Below are 21,251 nucleotides of genomic sequence, written 5' to 3'. Positions count from 1 at the left end.
GGTGTACGCCTTCGCTTAGCCTGAGTCGTTCCAGAGTCCTGCCTGTCTGCGCCCGTCAGCGTCTCGGAGGCGGCGAGGCGGCAGCGGATTCTGACTTGGAGCTGGGAGGATGATACATTATACCTCAGCTACGCTTCGGTCCTTGCGTACTACATCTTGCCTGTGCCGCTCTGTGTTCCCCAGTCGACACAAGGGCAAACGCCGTTGCCCGGCGTGTGGTTGGTCGCCCACCGGGTCACGTTGCTGCACCCCCAGAACATCTAAAGTGCATGCGAAACATCTTTGTCTGCTGTTGAACACTAGATCGGTAGGAGGACATGCTCAGCACATCTACGATCTTCTTGTCAGGGATAATCCTCTTTGCCTGCTCCTGACCGAAACTTGGTTGGGAGAGGCGTCCAATCCGGACGTCTTTACTGTGATCCCTCCATCCTATAATATCTTCCGCCAAGACAGGGCGAAGGGCAGAGGGGGCGGAGTTGCGGTGGTGGTGAGGAAGAACATTTCCTGCTCGGTTCTTCCTGTCAACCCCATTGAGGGCTCTGAATCGCTGGGCTTTACGCTCAGACTGTCTCCAGTTCAAGCACTTAAGGGTCTGCTAGTCTACAGACCCCCTGGTCCGGTGGGTTCCTTCTGGGAGGATCTACAGACAGCCATCTCGGAGCTGGCGCTTTCTGCACAGCATTGTCTGCTGGCAGGCGATTTCAACTTTCATCTCGATGTCACGGACGATCCGAATGGGGCCAAACTGCTGGATATTACATCTCCGCTCGGCTTGACACCGTTTGTGTCAGGGCCCACACACGAGAGAGGGCATACCCTAGATCAAGTGTTCTCTTCTGTCCCAATTGTTGACATCGAAACACGGCCGGTGCTCTGGTCGGATCACAGTCTGATTGGGTTTTCCGTGTTGGAAAATGGGCGGTCTGACATCTGCGCCCCCACGGTGCCCAGAACGGCTTCGAGAGCGCTGCACAGAGTGACGCCAGATATGTTGGAGCAGGCGCTCATGGAACATCCCTGCCCCCTCTCGGGGGATCCGGAAAGAGACACTGAGGCCCTGCAGGCATGGCTGACTGAGAGGTTAGATGATCTTGCACCAAGGGTGACCCCCCGGTCTTCGGTGATACGGCAGTCGGCACCGTGGTTTACGGAGGCGCTGCGTCTGGCTCGCAGTCAATGCAAGGTTGCCGAGCGGGCCTGGCGCCTTCAATATGATGGGGAGGCCAAACTCGCCTATAGATCGGCAGTGAAGGCCTATCATCGTGACATTCTGGGTGCCAAGCGGGAATATCTTGCCAGGAGGATTGAGACGGCGGCGAACTCCTGTAAGGAGATCTTCACGATTGTGAAGGAGTTCACGGCCCCTTCCTCCTATTCCCCCCCGCCTGTCTCTTCGGATGCGTGGGCATGTGATCTTGCCACTTTTTTCACCGACAAGATTAAGGCTATTCAGGCCTCCTTCTCGGAGAGCGCTGTGGAGGGCTGCTGTGGCCCCGGGGCAGGACTTGGAACATCGTCCCTGCCTACGGCAGTACTGGCTGACTTTCCACCTGTCTCCAGTGATATGTCCCGGGCCCTGCTGGCCAGTCTCAAATCTGGTTCCCCGCTTGACCCCTGCCCTGACAAATTTTTGGCCGGGATGGCGGCAGTGGTGAATCCCCTGGTCAACCCTATCCTCAATGCCTCCTTGAGAGAGGGGAGTGTCCCTCGCACCTGGAAAAGGGCGATGGTGATCCCCCTCCTGAAAAAGCCTGGTCTTGATGCCGAGGTCTTGGCCAATTATAGGCCAATTTCACTGCTCCCGGCCCTGGCTAAGATCACCGAGAAACATGTTCATGGTGTCTTGTCGAGCTTTTTAGAATCTAACAACTTGCTCCATCCGTCCCAATCCGGGTTCCGTCCGAACTTCAGCACGGAAACGGCGTTGGTGGAGGTCTCTGAGATCATCAGGGAGACCTTGGATGTGGGTGGCAGGGCCATGCTAGTCATGTTGGACCTGTCGGCGGCCTTCGACACCGTCCCTCATGAGGCGCTTCTCGCGAGGCTTCATGACATCGGCCTAAGGGGGACGGTGTTCAGATGGTTTTCATCTTTTCTGGAGGGCCGCCGCCAGACGGTCTGGGTTTCCCAGAGCGCCGCCGAGATGCCGCCATTGGGAGTTGGGGTTCCACAGGGATCTGTGTTGAGCCCGACATTGTTCAACATCTTTATGTCCCCCTTGGCGGCAGCGGTGGAGGCTTACGGAGCCCAGATCGTGTCCTACGCCGACGACACGCAACTCCTTTTCACATGTGCTAAAGACCAGCCATTTGATGGGGAGAGAATCCGGGATTGTCTGGATATGGTCTTTGGCTGGTTCCAGCGTAACAGTCTAAAGGCCAACTCCAGTAAGTCGGAGGTGTTATTCTTCGGCTGTGTCACCGATCCCGAGTGGCGGCAGTGGTGGCCGGCCGCCATGTCTCCTCCGGCACATTCTTCCTTGGTGGCCAAAAATCTTGGCGTTAAGCTTGACAACAAGCTTTCTCTCAGATCTCACGTTCTTGGCATGGCTGGCACCTGTTTCGGCGTTCTGAAAATGCTCCGCAAGTTTCTTCCACTTCTTTCTGCGGAGCATAGACGGATTACGGTGCAGGCGCTTATCGGATCCAGGCTAGATTATGCCAATGCTCTTTTCCTGGGTCTTCCAGAGTACTTGGTCCAGCGTCTGCAGGTGACACAGAACTCGGCAGCGCGCGCAATCTTTGGTCTGCATAGACGCGCACGGGCATCTGGTCTTCTGCGGACGCTGCACTGGCTCCCGATCCGTAAGCGGATTATGTTCAAATCCTTGACGCTGGTGCATAAAGCTCTGTTTGGCTCAGGCGCAGGATATCTTCAGAAGAGATTGGCTTTCTATCGCCCTGCCCGTTCATTGCGTTCGGAATCCCTTTTCATGGCTGTGGTTCCACGCGTGAGGAAGGCCCGGATAGGGGGGCGCTCCTTCAGCCTCAAGGCCTCCCAGCTGTGGAACTCGCTTCCACTGGCACTTCGCAGCACTCCCAATCTGCTTCAATTTAGAAGGAATTTGAAGACTTGGCTTTTTAATCTTTCTGTTTAGGTGGATTTTCTTCTTTTGTTTTCTCTTGGGCTTTTGTTTTCCCTGTTATGTTGTTATACACTGTAGCTTTCATGTGGAAAGCGCCGGGACACTCTTTTAGAGTAGCCGAGCGCTATATAAACACATTTTAACATAACATAACATAACATAACATTGTTTTCATATAGAAACAAGCATTGGCATAGCCAATAGGTCTCGCCTTTGGGACCTTATAAGTGTTTAGTTATCCAGCACAATATCCTTGGTGCAACAACATTGTGTTGCATAGCCAATAGGTCTCGCCTTTGGGACCTTATACGTGTTTAGCCATGAAACAGTTGGTGTGGTTGCACTAAGGATATTATGCTTCATACCTAAATACTTATAAGGTTTCAAAAGCGAGACCTATTGGCTATGCCAATGCTTGTTACTTGCACTTTCAAACAAAGATCATCATATTTGAAGCCTCCGCTAGACGCACTGTGTCATAACTATGTTTCCCAGCTTGCGTGAGGAATTAGGAAGGGCTTTTGACTGCACAGATATCCTCAACACAAACAGAGGTATTGTTGCTTCATTTTTTCCTATTTATGTTCGCTGCCATGCGCAAGGGGATAATGATCTCTCTTGTTGCTCCACTTCCTAAGTTTATTTTCAAAGAGAACTCCTGCATGTAATCAGTCTCTCTGGGGGACCACTTGAAAGGGCCGGAGCATCTACCCACTGCTGGGACACTTTTTCTTTTATTTAGGATGTCTGCTCTAGAATTATGGTCAAATAATATAATTACTATTGGCAGGGTGTTATACATAATTGCTGTGATTTGACTTTTAATGATTTCCCCTTTCTCCATTTAGTATTTTTAATATTATACCTTGTGTGGATATAATACAAAATTTTCTAGCTATCGCGACAAGAATTTTTGATTCGATTAAGGACACGGAGGCGAGGATTATGCTTTCTCATTTCTTTACTGCAACAACAGCAGCCAATGAAAATGAAAGTACACATGTAAAAAATAACATTTCTCATGAGGCTTTGAACCACGCCTCTCTTACAACAACCAATCACAAAGGTATCATGTCTATAAATCCTGGAGACACTACTCCGGCCTCCTCTTTCTTTGCTGCTCCGCAGCCCAGATAAGTGCTCTTTCCTTTCATGTTTGCCCCATCATTTGTGACTTATGCCTTTTGCATTGTTTGATGCCATTGATTATTGTTATTTATTGCTCGTGTATATTTGCATGATTTGATTGATCGCTTCACGCTCTCTGTTGGCACTGTTTATTTGTACATTGTCCATATTACTCTTAGATTGGGACCGGAGCTTCGCTCCGTTCCCCTTGGTGGCGCGTGTTGCGCACTTAGGCCTTTTCATTTTTTCCTGCGATAGTCCTAGAGTGGGACTGTACCTTGCTCTTGTCTTTTCCTAGTATTTCCGGCTCCTGCGCCTGGCACCCCCCACCATCGACGCCCCTGCTTGGGCTGGTTTTTGCTTCCCGCTGGGGATTAGAGTTGGAATTTCGGATTCCTGGTTGCGATGGCAGATGCGGAGTACTGCGAAGAGGAGGATGCTGCGTATGGTTTTCAAGGCCAACAAGAATTCTATGAAGGGGACTCCATGGAGGAGATCATAGACAAAAAACTTGATGCCAAATTGGATAAAGCCATTTCCTCGGCCCTCTCCCTTGCTAGTCCCGGGTAAGCCGATGCCCGCTCCGGGCAAAGATCCCCTTCAACCCCCTCCCCTTAAGAAGGCGGCTCTGGACCCTTCCTGGCCTCATACCCAGTCGTATGAAAAACTTTTCAAGTCATTTTCATTGGCTGCTGTTGTTGCAGTAAAGAAATGAGAAAGCATAATCAGAAGCCTCCGGTCCTGCCATAGAATCCTGGGATTCTTCAGCTCTATAACGTGTCTTATTATCTGCTTGGCAGTATTCCCTAATAAGGGTGTGGAGGAGTAGGGATTAGTCTGGGGAACAATAGTAGTTTGCTGCGCCCACTGGGATTTCATTTGGGTGCTAGTTGGACTGACATTTCCTTTGTATTTGTCTAAACTGTCCATTATGGCTAAACGGAAGCCAGCTGATGTTGGTACACCCCTAAATAAAGCCAATAAGTGTGCAAGAAAAGTAAGGGAGTTGAATACACTCAGCCAAATGATCTGATTGTGCAGGTTGATACTCTATTGAACCCCTCTGTACCTTCCTTGGCCCGGGGGCCTGAGAAGAGTACAAAAACATAATACCAGATACCTTTAGGTAAATGCCTGACATGGCAAAGCTTAATAAGAGCAAGCTGTCCGTGATCTCAATGCCCACACAACCAGAAGTCATGAATGGGGCTCCACTTAGTGAGCCTTCAGTACGTCATCCTCCCCTTCTCGAACCAGAAGTAATCTGTTCTAATAGATGTACGCCACTATCAGAAATTGCTACGGTATAACCTTCATCGCCTGTTTGCAGGTGAGAGAAAGTTAGCATTACTATACAGTCCCATGATGCAACAACTAATTTGTAAATAATTATTTTAGCTTTGCATAATGAAGTGGCTGGCTTAAAAGGAGTGGCTGTATCCTGAGAATCCAAACTGTTAACACAGGCTATATCGAGCTGTTGGGCAAAAACAATTTCTATTGCTTACCCCTCCCTACCTCCTCCTAGTGCTGGGAATCTTCAGCAGAAAAGGCCACAGAATGCTCCGGACACTTGTGGCACACAGTCAGCTCGCCCTGCTCAATTGTGTCAGTTTACTAGGCATCAGGGTGGACAGCGGGGTTAGACATTGGACAGGACAATAGAAGTGGATCCAATATTGTTGATCCCCTCTGTGCAGTACACCCTAGCAGAATCACTCCCTTTGGATATTCGTGATCCTTTTTGCACAGGGAGTTCTTGGGTGGTCCATTAACAGAGGAAGCTTGAGATTCTGCTCAAACATGGAGTCTCACTCAGGCTAGATTCTGTGAGGGCTATCCCAGCTTTAAATTGAGCAAGGTCCCAAAACTAATAAATTAGTGTTTTGAGAGCAGGGAGTCCCTACACAACAAAGTATTACATCGGTTAAGAAATAACTTCAAATGTAAGTCAATTAGAATGCAAGACATCTTGAGTATCCGCAGAAGTTCTTCAGGGTCTGGGTTGTGTGATACCATCAAGGTTATGATGGCCTCCAAGGAAATTGGAGATGGTTTATTGGCAATACAAGCAGTATTCGTTCCACCCGCACAGGGATTCAAATTGCCTTCTGTAACAGCAAAGGGCACTGTGGCTGTTTTACGAATGGGGAAGAGTGGCCCCGGGAGGGAGCACCTCTTCAGTGGCAAAGACTGACTGTCTCGTCCTGCGCCAAAGTCGCTTTGGGTATTCCTGTGCCTGCTCCAAATAAAGTTGGTATGGTAGCCCAGGTATCCCAGATAGAGGCAGAGGTAGATGTTGCTCTAGGGGGAATAATCATCTGTTGGGTACTGGGACTGAGCCACTTGAAACTGTTGGGCAGATGCAGATTCTCCTTTGGAATCTTGCTGAGATACGTAGCAAGTTGGCTGATCATAAATGGGGCGATTACATAGATTCCCTTTATCTTTGCCTCTCCCACCAGACCTGGGCCTTGGAGCCGTTACACAGGTCGAGTTTTGCTACCTATTCAGAGGACGTCCTTCCCTCCTCATCTGCTTGCACCTCTGGGGGCATCTTAATATGGGTTACAATCTCGCTCACTTGGGGCATCGCGCAGTTGACCATCGAGTTGCCCGATGTTTTAGGATTATCTATAAGGGCCAGTAATGAGTCCACAATCAACATTTACAACACCGATTACCGTAGTGTGGCTAACAATATTGCCTCTTTAAATCTTAGCCCTTAAAAGTTATTCATTTAGACCCTTAGTTATACAAACCCAATCTCATTCTTGCGGGTGACTTTAATACTACCTTTGAGCCACTGGATTTTATTACGTTAGTCACCGAACCGGAAGAGGAGTCCATGGCATCCCAAAACTAAATGCTTCCCCTTTAAAATCTTGTTTCACCATGGCCATGCAATTAGTTTTGTTTACTATTGATAAAAGTGTCTGCAGGCATTTAACACCTTAGCTGCGTGTAAACATTTCTCCCCAGTGCTGCGCTGTCCATTAGAACTAGTGCTGAATGGACGTTCAATGGTCGTGCGCAGCACTGGGGAGGTAGCGCTGCTGACGACCATTGGCCGTCAGCAGCACTTAAGGGGTTAATGATAGGTCAGACTCTGACGTGGGTAGGGAATTTATGTTCTGCAGAGGTTCATCAAAAGCAGAATTGGTTATATAATGGGGGCATATGTATCTGGCTATTTTGCAGTCACAAACACTGCGAATCGCAAAAAAAAACCTGTGTTTGCGACCACAAAATAGACTTGTCCTATGTATAACAAAGGTTCGAATCGCAAAGTAAGAATTTGCAAAAATTGCGAATACCTATTTTGCGGGGCTTGAAATCTGCAAATATTCATTGCGAATTCACAATCTGCAATACGCATTTTACAGATAACGCAAACAGCATAATCCCAAACAAATGTACGAAATAAATTGAAAATTGCAAATCCATGAAATTCGCAATTTTGCACATGGATTTTACCACCAACTGAAAGCAGGTGTTAACCAGGTGCAACCTATTTAAACAAGCCCACAATGCAATAGGGGCTTCCACAATGGCAGGGCTGTATGTGATAGCCAGGAGGATGCGAATTCAGGCTGCAGCACAGAGGAGGCGACAGGAACGGATCTTCAGAGTGCACATTACTCTGTTCCAGCAGACTGACGAGGAGCTCCATGAGAAGTATACGCTTGACTCAGCCACCATTATGGACCTGATAGAAGAGCTGAAACAACTGCTGGAACACCCAACACGCAGGACCCAAACCATTCCAACCCATGTGCAGGTCCTGTGTTCACTGCACTTACTGGCATCAGGGTGTTTCCAAGGAGTGATAGCAGCAGCAGGTGAGGTCTCCCAGAGTTGCCCGTCGTGCTTCTTCCATGCATTCATGGATGCAATGGTACAGAGGCTACATCATCACATCCAATTCCCCAGCACACAACAGGACTTCTACCAGATTGCACAATTCCCCCACGTAATTGGCTGCATAGATGGAACCCATGTACCCTCTCACCCCCATCAAACAATGAGTATGTATTCAAGAACAGTAAATCTTATCATTCACTAATCATACAGGTCATCTGCAATGCCAAATATATCATCAACGATATTGTTACAAAATACCCGGGCAGTACCCACAACTTATTTATATTTAGACACAGTGGGATATATAGATGTCTCACTGCTGGCGAGTTGGTGAGGGCTACCTGCTAGGTTAATGCATGTCTAACATTCTAACATACAGTTAGAGTGGGAGGACAGTGATTGACCTCATGTCTTTCATCCTAACACCATACCTCAATCCAGCCAATAAAAAAGGGGAGAAGATTTAATCGCACACACAAATCTACGTGCAGTGTAATTGAGAGGACATTTGGGTAACTGAAGAGCCAGTTCCACTGACTGCATAAAAGCGGAGGAGCACTACAATACAGCCCAGAGACCTGCTGCAAGATTGTGGCTACTTGTGCCATGCTCCAAAACATAGCTACGAAAAAAGGCATTCCAGTAAAACTTACTGATACAGATGCATCAGAGGATGAGGGCACAGGTCCGCCTTGCAGACCAGCAGGTGGTGTTGGGGCAGCTGCCGGACGACAGAGACGTGATGAATTCACACAAAATTATTTGTAGGTGAGCAATGATTACACAATGCAAAAGATGTTTTTGTGCACAACTGTGTTTAATCAATACTTTAGCAGCAAGATAATTTCAGTCACACAGCCTGACACTTTACAAGATGTTGTGCATGTTATGGCCACAGTGCATGTATGTAGGCGAAACACAAGTCCACATGAAATGGGTTGCTTTACGCATTGGCTTTCCTCAGTGGTGGTAGTTTATTTTTTTTGTGGAATGGATTGTGGGCACACGCTCAGGGTGCTGACTGCTCTCCCTTGACTCATCAGGTGTTGTGCCCTACCTCCCACTGTGCCTTCTGGTTTCGGGAACTGGTGGGGTGAATCTGCTCCTGCTTGACAGCTCCTCGCTATCCCCTGAGCCCAGGAGTCCTGTGCCACCTGTGGTAGCTGTCTTCAGCTGTTCCATGGCCTTTAACCACATCATGGCTGCAGTGGGCCATCTTAACTTGCATGCTCACTGAGCGGCACAACAGCAGGGACGTGGCAGTACACGGGTGGTTGTCCGCCTTGTTGTAGATGACCAAACAGCTATAGAGACGTTGTCTCCCCTGCGTCTGGCTGCCTGCTCTTACTTCATCATGGCACACAGTTCTTTGATTGCGCCCATCATTTCCCTGATGCCCTCCCTCATGTCACTAAGGTTGTGGTTGACTGAGACCAGCTGCTGGTGTATTGACCGCATTGATCTTGTTTGCAGGCGTTGTATCTTGACCATGCTGCCTTCCAGTCCAGCAAACACTGTGTGTTTCTCATCAGCAGCAGCACTGGTGGCCTTCGTCTCACAGAAGTTGCCTCCCTGCGGTGCAGAGTGGGCTGTTTCTGGACCTGTGCTGCATGCTGGCCCGAGTCAGGCTGGGCATCATCCCATACGGACTGTGGTTCTGCCTCTAACAGTGGCAGTGGGGCACAATGTTAGTGGGTAGTGTGGTTCATCGGTGTCCTCCTGCCCTGCCTGCTCCTCTGTATGTGCGGCCTCCTCAGCTCCTGTACTGTCATCCTGTGTTTCAGGTGGTACTGTGAATGAAAAGGCACATTTTAATTGTGTGTTCTGCTCAGCATTGTTCACTGAATAAAGTTTTCTGATGTTGCATTAGCTAAGTACTGTCTAGCATTCATTTCCTTTACTGATTTACTAATACTGCTCTTACATTGCTGTGTCTCCCTGCTCCACTGTATGATGCATGTGACTACATCCCCAATGATGCATTTCTGGGTGTGCTGGAAAAAGTGTACTGGAGTAGCATATGTACTTTGTAGTTGGTGCATTCCTGAATGTGTGTGATTCGGATGGTGATGTGTGAGGCATGATTTGGCATGTGTCTTACCTTGTCTGGTGTTGGGAGGGTCGGAGCTGTCAATGTCAGCCACACCACTGACGCTCTCAGGAAGTGTGGACTCCACCAACTTCTCGAGTGGTGTAGACTCTGTTGCAGTTGAAATTCCCACACCAGTCTTCTAAGTCTCTGCCAGCCTGGTTGCCACCTTGTTCTTGGACCTGGAGCGCATATCATACCATTGCTTGCGCAGGTCCTCCACAGAGCGCTGGGTCACACCAATGGCATTTACCTTTGCCTGGATGTCCAGCCGTATTTTTCTCTTTCTTGACTCTGGCAAACAGAGTGATTTCTTTCCAAATAGTAACTCATGGCTGTGTACCATTTCCTCTATCAGCACCTCCTGCTCCCTCTCGCTGAACTTATGATTACTTTTCCTCCCAGCCTCCTCCTTGTCCTTCTCTTTCTCCTGGGGATCCATTAGGAATAGTTGCAAATGCAGTACTCAGTTGTCTGCCTCTCCTCCCAGCCTCTGACACAGCTTCAGGCAATCAGGTGCAGCATGGGCAGTCACACTTTCTGGGTGTGAAGTCATCAAGCTGCACCTGAAGGGCAGATTCTCTATTTTTGTGATTCTTTATTTGCGAATTCGCAATTAAGGAATCCCTAATTTGCGGGGTTTCAGTATATTTCAGCAAATTTTTGGGAATCGCTAATTATTAGCGATTTTTTATTTACATTGTGTTTTGCGATTTTCAAAATGCGATTCTGAGAATCGCAAAGTCAATATTTCATACATATGCCCCTTAATCTTTGGAACTGATTGGTAAATTTTTGTGCAACTAATAGAGTAGAGAGTGATCTTAATCCTCTGCATTTATCGCTCAAAGAAGGGCAATTTGATTCAATTGCCCTCATTAACGTATATGGGAATGATATTGATGGGAACTCTAGTAGGGTTCTTAAGTGGCGTATAATTTGTTCTTACCCTTTGCGGCTTGTTTCAATTTTTCATCTTTTTGTCTCAGCTCTTTCACCACATGAGGATGCTTATCTACATTCATTTTCCTTTACCATCATCCATGGTCTTTTGCTTGACTCCTTAAGGCATCTCTTTGAGGTTGAGGTGTGAACTGGTAAATCTAAAAGAGCTGCAGCTGAGTAGGTACCCTGGTTTACCAAGGATTGCAGGCCAGCTAACACTCATTTGATAACAGCCACATGATCATCGAGTCCTTTATGGATCCGTGAGGCCAGACGCTGCTATAAAGTGGTGCTAGTGGGAAACAAAAAGAGTTGAATCTATTAGAGGCTTCCAAAAGGAAAGATATGTCCTCCTTCTTGCATATAATTGCCATCAGCAGTTTGGAAATGTGTACTCCAACTGTTCATTACATCCAGCAGCAGGTATTGGTCCAACATTTTGCTAATCTTTATCCTACACCCTCCTCTGACCAGATGCTCTGTAGAAAAGATTAGGTTTGTAACGTCTGATATAAGATTTGTTTTCTTTGAATGACACCCAAGAAGCTATAGGGTCCTTGAGGTCGAGGAAATCTCCAGGTCTTGACCTTATTACGAGTGACTTGTATCGTTCAAAGATTCAGATCTAGGCCCCATATATTAATATTCTGTCCAATGCCATTTAGACAGGTGTTCCTCTCCCGGATTCCTGAAGAGGAGCTATAATTATCCCAAGTTCCAAAAAGGATGCAAGACCGGACCATAGTAATTATAGGACTATTAGCCTAATTGACATCCTCCAAAAGGTATTTTGCTATCAGGTTTTAGCAAAACTCCAGCAGTATCTTTGATGAAAAGGCTTTTTCTCCCATCCAGGCTAGGTTTGGATCCAATGTTGGAACAAAGGATCAATTAATTAGTTTTAAGAGGATTCTATGGAAACATAGCATGATTCAGAAGGACTATCTTCACTTTGCCTTCATCGACCTTACAGCTGCATTTGACATGGTTTCCAGGGCTCGTCTCTGAAACTCTCTCAGGTCGATGGAGGCTCCTCCTTCCATGGTCGGGATTCTAATGAGGCTTCACGAGAACAACTATGCCCAAGTTCTATCGGATAAAGATGGGGCTATACGTGGGGTAAGGCTTCAATGCTCATTTCTTTATACATAAATGACGCATCTAAACATTTAAATGGTTGTACTCATGATGACCCTAAACTTGGTGGCATCTCCATCCCTGGGCTGCTGTTTGCCGATGACACTTTGCTTATCTCAAGAACCCCCGTCGGAATCCAGAATCTATTAAATAAATGTAATGACTTCTGTAATCTAAAAGGGTTAGAGATCATTGTCCAGAAACAAAGTGCATGACTTTAAGACCGCATTGATAGTTCGCAAAAATGTAACACTTGGGGCCACAGTATTTGAGGAATTTAATCATTTCGACAATTTGAGAATTAGAATCAGTAGCTCCCTGTCGTGTTCTGCGCATATAGTGAACAGCAATGCTATCATTCTGCATAAAACAGCTGCTATAGGGAGAAGGCAAAGGGCCACCTCCCAGAAGGCAATTTCTTCAGCAGTAGAAGAGTACAAGGCTGCTGCTCAGTGGGCTGCATTGTATGGGGCAGAAATCTGGGGAATGGCTTCTTTAGATTGCCTTTCTGCGAGAGAAAACTATTTTATAAAATCGTTATTTAGTCTACCCCACTTGTCCCAGTATACTTTGATCTAACTTTAAAATGGATTGGTGATCTGGCTGTTTTAAGACCCCCCCTATTTCTTTGGTTCAGAATTTGGTCTACTCTGGAACTGAGGGCCATATGTATCAAGGCAAAATGGGTTGGCAAACGCCGAAATTCGCAGAATTCCGGCATTTGCGAACCCATTTTCGCTAAATGGTATGTATGAAACATTTTTTGTTGCAAAATAAGGTATCGCTAAATTTGCCATTCCTTATTTTGTGATTGCATTTAAGGAATAGCAAATTTTGCGATTCCTTAAATGCAATGTATCAAGGAAAAAAACATTCCAAAATGCCATTAAGGAATCGCAAATTACCACCACTTCTAGTTGGTGGTAAGTTGCGATTTCCTTTAAAAAACATTTTTTTAAAAATCAAAAGGTGCCATGTGACGCTCATACATGTCCTTAAGGCATGTATGTGCGCCATATGCGCACACATGTCATGTCATGTTCTTGAGAAACCCCTGTACCCTTAAAAATATTCACAATTTGCGATTAGCAAATTGCGATTTGCAATTCGCAATTTCCCCTTCATTCCTATGGGCCTCCTGGCCCATAGAAATGAATGGAAAATTATTCCTTAATTGCGATTAGCAATTTGCTAATCGCAATGATGGAATTTTAAGGAATCGCTTTGCGATTTCTAAATAGCCATTCCTTAAAAATCGTTATTTAGGAATCGCAAAACGGAATGTTGATACATATGGCCCTGAATTCCTATGGACACGATCTCTGGGAACTTGTTCGGCTGGATAGGAACTTGACTATTCCATGGTTGTCCCACATACAAAATGGCTCTATATCCTGGGTTGGAAGCCATATGAATTGATCCTTCTTCTAATAATGCATCATTGAAAATCCTTATGAAGAAATCATTCTGGGGGCATATAAGGGCTGATACATGCAGAATTGTGATAGTATTAATCTCACCGACAGGTTTCTGATTAAAAGCCACAGTCCGAAGTTTGAAATTTACATTGATGGGGTTACGCCACATTGTGCTAAAACACTTTATATTAAGTTTAGGGTTATCACCCTTGAACTTATTAGTTACACCCGCAATGGGAAAGAGGCGTGACCAATAAAAAATAAATCTGTACCCTATGTCTGGATTGTCTGGAAACCATTGAACAAGTTTTGTTCGGTTGCCCAATGTACCTACGTGCCACAACAAAATGGCAGAAACCATTGTTGGAATATGGGTTTCTGGCATTATTTCCCTGCTATCCAAATTCTTAGTTCAGATGCGAGCAGAGTAACAGCTGTTTGCTTGAGTAGAGTTCTTCTTGCAGTGGGAGTGATTAGGAAATGTCTGGGCCTCCAGCAATAGTGTATGTCTGCACTTGCATTGCAAGGAATCTAATTAACTTGTAGCCGGCTATTCAGGGCTGGGTGATTTCAAAATATCCCAGATGACTGCCCTCCTTGCACACCCCGCACTGTCCTTGTATCGCTGTAAAATCTTGTGATTCTCTAGGTGCCCCATGTCCACCCACTGAGGTTTTGATATGGTAACATTTGCATGGTACATATCTCTGTGTCGTGGATATACCCTCGGGTATAGATGATTTTAACTTGTTTTTAACATGGTTTGTCACTTGTAGCACTTGCACTTTATTCAATCCAGCTGATTTACGAAATCATGATGGAATTGTATGTGATACAATGTATTGGGGCAGAGGAGCCAGTATGTCAGGTGCATGGCGGTATTGGGGGGGGGGGGGGGGGTGGGTTGTTTGCTGCTGTATTTTAATTTTTTTAAATCCTTGTGTGGTCATTTATTCTGTAATATAATTAGTTTATTGAGGACTCTTGTAGTGGTGTATTTTTTTTAAATGGTCCTTGTGACCTAAATCAAGTATTATGTCTTACAATTCATGTGACTTCTGGATCTGGAAAGGGACCGGGGAACACGCTTTTGACTTGGAGCAGGTCCTATCACAGAATCTTCTGGTGTTGGCAATGTAGAGTTGGGCCTGATGGTCTCGGATAAACTTTGGATTCATCGATGCACAAATACTGCAGGCCTTAGGGTCGTGACTTAAACCCAGGCACCAGTGGCAAACCTGATGTTGAGACATCCCAACAAGGTTTAAAACTGGTCATTTTGGGAGGGAACATTCTTTTTCACAGAGTTTTACATTTTTAAGAGGTAAATCTTGTCTTAAAGAGATGAGCGGGAGCTCCTGGTCCGCATCTGGTGACAGGGATAGAAAGGAACAGACATCAGCACACAGAAATGGCGTTTATACAGGATCTGCACATCATTTCCGGAGCGGAACAGCATTAGTGTGGAGCCACGCAGCAGCACCTACTAGCATGTAGAGGTACTGCTGAAAGTTTCCAAATCCAGACTGATGACTAGGGACAAGTAAAAAAAAAATAGCTTTATTCAACTTCAAATCAAGAATCCATAAAAGCACAAAAGAATAATACAGTTAAAAACAATTATATCAATAGGCAGTATCAGTGAGCAATCAATAATTCAGTTTGGGAGCAAAACTACAGCTGAATAAATCAATTCGTCGTCACTTCGAATCTCATCATACTTTTTAAAAACATGGATACAGTATACATGGTTACCTCATCCTCTAACATTTGCAGTCTCAATAGAGCAGTTCTACATTGTCTCAAGCCCCATTTCTTCAGTAAGACAATTAGATACTTTCTCCTGATGGAAGAGTAGAATTTACAAAACAGAATACAATGAATCAATGATTGTTGCGATACATCATCACAGGGACACAGGATCAGTGTCTTTGACCAAATATTAACATCAGGAGAGGTCAACAATCTAAAAAAGCCCCCCCCCTGAAACGAGTTAACAGCATACGGGTGTAGCTACTCTGTGTGCCAACTAAATATTGCTGTATGCCGTGACCGTGTAGCATTAGTTGATTTTCCATGACCGAGACCTTCTTGCCCTCCAGCTGCCATCTTTTATTCTCCAAAAAACTAAGACAAATTCCTTTCAGATTTTCTCTTGAGATTGCTGCTAAAGTTGGTGGGCTATCAAAGAATTCAGGATGTGCAATGTCTCTTAGGAAACTTTTGACATACGCAATCCATTCAATTTTTGTGCTCCCCTGGAGTTTCATACAATCTTGAATGATATCCCTGTTCAGTTCTGTTTCTACAGAGACCCATACCTTATGCCACAACAGAACGGGACTCACTTTAATAAGATCTGTTACATAGACTAGTCACAATTCTTTGTGGCAGACGTATGTGGAAGTGGACTTAGGGACATCTAGTAAATAACGGAGGAAAGCATTTTGGTATAGCTGGATCTCACTCGTATCTGCGATCGCCCAGATCCCTGCACCATATATTACAGTGGACACGCATTTTAATTTATAAATGTCCAGCAGGATATTTACCGGTCGTCCCCCTAGCTTGTTAGCAAAGTTTCGCACAGCTCCAATTGCACGGGAAAAGGCTAATTTCCTCGTATTGGCAGCTGACGACCATGTCCCCTTCCTATCGAAATTGATCCCTAAGTAGGAAAATGTGTGTGTTATTTCTATCCTTGCGTTTGCAAAGAAAGTTTTACAATAGACGTTACTCTTTTTAGAACAGCACATAGTAAAGGTTTTACTAATGTTAATTTTTAGGCCTCTCACATCCATGTAATCTGAGAACACAATAAGAAATCTCTGAAGGCCTACTTGGGTCCGTGCCATAATAACCGCGTCGTCCGCGTAGAGCAAAATTGGGACTGAGTTTCTCCAATTAGTGGATAATCCTGTCTTTCTTGTATTAAACGGGATGCTGCACTATCAATGTATGAATTAAATAAAAAAAGGTGCGAGTATGCATCCCTGACATACTCCTTTTTGTATGGGGAATTTAGAGGTACACTCCCCCTTACTCCCAAAGCGTATCTTTGCACCTGCGCCCCGGTATAATTCTTTAATAAAGTTAAGCAGGCTCAATTCTATACCTAGCTCAAGAAGAGTGTCCCATAAAATGTCATGACTTAGGCAGTCAACAGCTGAGCTTAAGTCCACGAATGTTAAAAATAACTTGTCCCTTTTTGCAACCACATATTTGCCAATAATTCTAGCCAAATTTAAACCTTGTTCCATTGTGCCTATCCCGGCTTTAAAACCATATTTAAATTTTGAGAGGGCGCGTGTGTCTTCTGCCCATAATTGAAGTTTGTTTAAAATTACCCTACCCGCTACTTTCATCAAGGAGTCCAATAATGAAATCGGCCTGAAGCATTTTGGAACATTGCGGTCCCCTTTCTTAAAAATAGGGACTACAATGGCTTCCTGCCATGTAGGGATGAACCCTGCTTTATTGTAACCATTTAAGACATTTGTCAAGAGTGGGGCCCATAATTTGATGTTGGTTTTATAAATATCTACGGGGACCCCATCTGGCCCTGGGGCTTTACCTCCGGAGCTCTCCATGATGGCTACTTCGACCTCGGATATTTCGAAGTCAATGTCTAGTGGGAAAAGTCCCCGGAAACTGTTCCCCTCCTCCCCACAGGTTTCCACAAGCATGCTCCAGGGTAGATAATCCTTTTTATATAATCCGGTGAAATAATTAACCCAAGTAGCTTCTTCTATTGCCAATTCTATAGTATCTGTTTTTCTGTCTACAAAAAATGGAGCATTCACCGCCTTTCAGAATTCCTTGTTATCTTTCTGGAGGCAGGCTTGATGTAAAACGTCCCATGCCTCCTGCTTTATTTCCTTGTTTCTCTTTTTTATTGCACTGCAATATGTAGTTCAGGCATTTCTAATCTCAGCGATACATTTCGGCTCTCTTTTGAGTGCCGTTTTTAGAACTGCATGGGCTTTGCTACATTCTGAGTCAAACCATTCCTCAGCCTTATCTCTAGAGTGTTTCCTCATTGGCCCTTTTAATGTTTTACTGATCTCCTTTGCAATGTTACAAAAAGCCGATGTAACTGAAGCACAGTTACTCGTTTCTGAGAGGCAGACCATAAAGTCGTTATATTTGTTCTTTATTAAATTCTGGACAAAGGTAGCGGGTTCTATTTTATTCCATTTTATGGTATATCCATTTCTCTTCGCTAAATTTATCCTGTAGCTATGCAAATGGTTAGTTACGTCATGATTCTTACTATTCTTTGTTTCCACAATTACGGAAACACTATTAGGGTAGAATTCACTGATTGCAATATCAACTGTTTTAAAGCTGAGGAGGTTATAAGCAATACTATTTGAGGCCAGCACAAAATCTATCAGCAAATTACAGCCCCTGCCACTAAATGTGGGTTTAAAAGCGACCTGTGGGATACATAATTCATTTACGAATCCCAGGTCCAACGCGAACAACAAATCATTAAAAGTATTCCCAATAGGTATGTGTGCAAAATGGGTACAGGGTTCACCTTTAATATTAACCAAGCCACATGTGCCTGTGTGACTCATAGGGCATAATAAACAATTAAAATTACCCATCCATAAAACACAGTTATAATCTCCCTCAGATTTCTGTATACTGTGTAAGAGCCCTTCGAGTATGTTAACTGTTTCTATCTTTGGAATGTTGTTATAGAAGTTTATCAAGTTCATATTCTCACTTCCTGGCACCTTAAGCTCCAAAGACTGGTAATATTTTGAAGCACCCATACATTTTCCAACAGTGACTTTAAGAGTATTCGAAATATAGATACAAAGACACCCTTTATTTCTGCCCCTTATAGATGGCTCCGCGGGGGTATGAAAGGTACGATAACCATTAATATGAATTTCTTCCCTCTCCAAGGTTTCCTGGAGACAAATAATAGAGAAATTGTATAAAAAGGGTAAGAACATTGGGTCCTTGAGCTTGTTAGACAATCCTGCCACATTCCAAGATAAAAAAGTAATGGAATCTCCTTTATCTCCTAGTTCTTGACCATCACAAAAAAAGGCCTGCTTATGATGGCCTTCCAAGGGTGTCAGCAATGACTTACAAGGGGTTCGTGGGTTATTCTCCATAATATTAGTGTCACCCGTGTTACCCTCTGCATCCATCGTATTGCAAGTGATTTTTGCACCTCTATCTAAAGTTGCCAGGTTGTTTTCAATGTTTTGGTCCACTCGATCACTCGACCTTATTTTCTTACAGTGCTCCAGGGGCTTTTGCTTACTTTTCCCCACACTAGTACCTTGGGTGTTATCATCGCTCAGTTTTAGTCAGTCCACCATTTCTAGGGTGCTAAACCTATTTTGTAAAGGCAGGTAGCTCTGACTATTTTGTGGGCCATATCGGTGATTTTCTAGCCTGCCCCGAGCTTGGTTTGTTACAAGGGTCCAATCCCCTCCATTATCTTGCAAGTAGGATAAAGGATAGAAATACAACAATGGTCTAGATTCTATTGAGGACCCAACTATTTCATGTTGATTATTCCAGGAGCAGATGTAATCCACAATACGGGGATCTCTACAATTAACCAAAACACAGTCCCCTGGAATGGTTTTTGGACTGGTTCCCACCCATGGTGTTCTTCGTACCATCAATATTTCGCTCTTTAAGGGTAAGGGTCTATTATATGGAGCGGAGCTCTGGGGCTTCAATAATGTAGATCCCCTCGTGACAGCAGAGAATAAGTTCTTCAGAGAGCTTGTTTCACTTCCTAGGGGATCACCTAGTAAACCCCTCTTGAGCGATTTGGGCCGACGCTCAATCAAGGATTTGGTCGCCCTACGACCCCTTTTATACTGGGGTCGACTTTGGCGTACCCCAAAGCTATCCAGCTACGCCGATGGCCTAAAGGAACTAATGAATCTCCAGGGTTCTTACAAGATCGCCTGGTTAGCTAACATCAAACGACTTCTTTTGGCCATCGGCCGACTCCTGCATGGGAGCTAGGGGCCCCTGTGTCCAAGCTGACAATCAAGAGACTATATTGGGCATGGGTTGATAACTAAGCTCATAGAGATCCCAATCAGGGCAGGCTTACTGATGAGTTTCATCAGCATAAGACAGTGCCCCGCTTTGAGCCTTACCTAGATTTTATCCAGAAACTTAGGGACAGGGCCCTCTTCATTCAGTTTAGAATGGGAACTCTTCCGGTCCACGAGCGTACTCATAAGTGGAAACCTCCTAACCAAACCCCTGCTGCTTGCCCATTTTGCACTGGGATAGCTGAAACCATTCCACACTTGTTCTTTGTATGTAGAGCTTACTCCAGACCGAAGGAAAAATAATTAAGACCTGTCTGTCGATTGCTAGGTACAATGAACCATTCAACTGCCCTTATAATCCTTCAAACTGAGCCAAACACTATGTTAGCCTGTGGGGTGGCCAAATACCTAAGCTGGGCCTGGCTGATAAGATCAAAAGCCTTATGATGATTCTGTATTGATATTCCACGGTAAAGATGTCACTGGTTTGAGACTTTTTCTTATATTTTTAACCAATGTATTTTAATGATATCTGTTGTACAGAAAAACTCTTCAAAGCTGATTCATGGTTTAATATCCCTTTTAATTATTGCACTGTATAATTGATTGTTAGCTCTAAACTCTTTTCACTGTTGGAAGGACAAGTACTTTTTAAATGTGATGTGTTTTTTAAGGTATTTTATATCGAAATAAAGCTTTGTTCTATTTGTAGTAAGCCAAAATGGCACTTTATTTTTTAGACACATAAATTATTCTTGGCTAGACTCTTAATTCTGGCACTCCAGTTAAAACTATCACATAGGGGCTACATTGTGGTGGTAAGTTAATATGACAATACCCCCTAGATCCCCCCCAGTCAACACCCCTTCACTTGCTTTCTGTTTTGCTGTAGATGGCGTGGATCCTTTGCCAAATGTATTAGTGAATTTTGGCAGTTCTAACGGAGTAGATGCTGCCGGTGCAACGGGGGGTTTTAAACAGGTTCGCTCAGTAGTGGGCAATAGCTGGTGGATTACCTGTACGTCGCCTGCAGAATTTAACTGGGATGCGCCCAAACAAGGGGTTTTAGTGTTCCTGATGTCCTTGGCAACTCCCATGGCTAATTCAAGTTTACAAAGCTGCTGTTTAATAAGTGAGAGCCTTGTTTCCAGGGGAGTAAGAGCGGACCTCAGCAAGTCCCCCATTTTCTTAAGTAGGTAATCCTCCCCCACCTCTGTTCTATCTGAAGTGTTAGCACCATCTCCGGGAATCAAGTTTCGACTTAATGATTCCGGCAATGGTGAAGCAGGTCTGCTCCGCATGTTTAGGGGATCAATCCCTATTTGTATAGATGATGTATCGATGTTACTCTGCCCTCCTATGATAGCCAACCTTGGCCGCTTACTCTTTGATATAGCAACTTCCCGTCTTTCACGTAGTTGCCTTGTGTTTTGTCTCTTTGTAGAACTTTCCGTTAATGCTACCTGGGCAACCTCTCTATCTGCTGAAGATTGTGTATTAGGCACAGGCAGGTAACAGAACGAATCTTGAGTACTAGG

This window comes from Lissotriton vulgaris, chromosome 4_1 (genome assembly GCF_964263255.1).
Source record: "Lissotriton vulgaris chromosome 4_1, aLisVul1.2, whole genome shotgun sequence".
Classification (NCBI taxonomy): Eukaryota; Metazoa; Chordata; class Amphibia; order Caudata; family Salamandridae; genus Lissotriton; species Lissotriton vulgaris.
Note: the sequence above shows the minus strand (reverse complement) of the source record.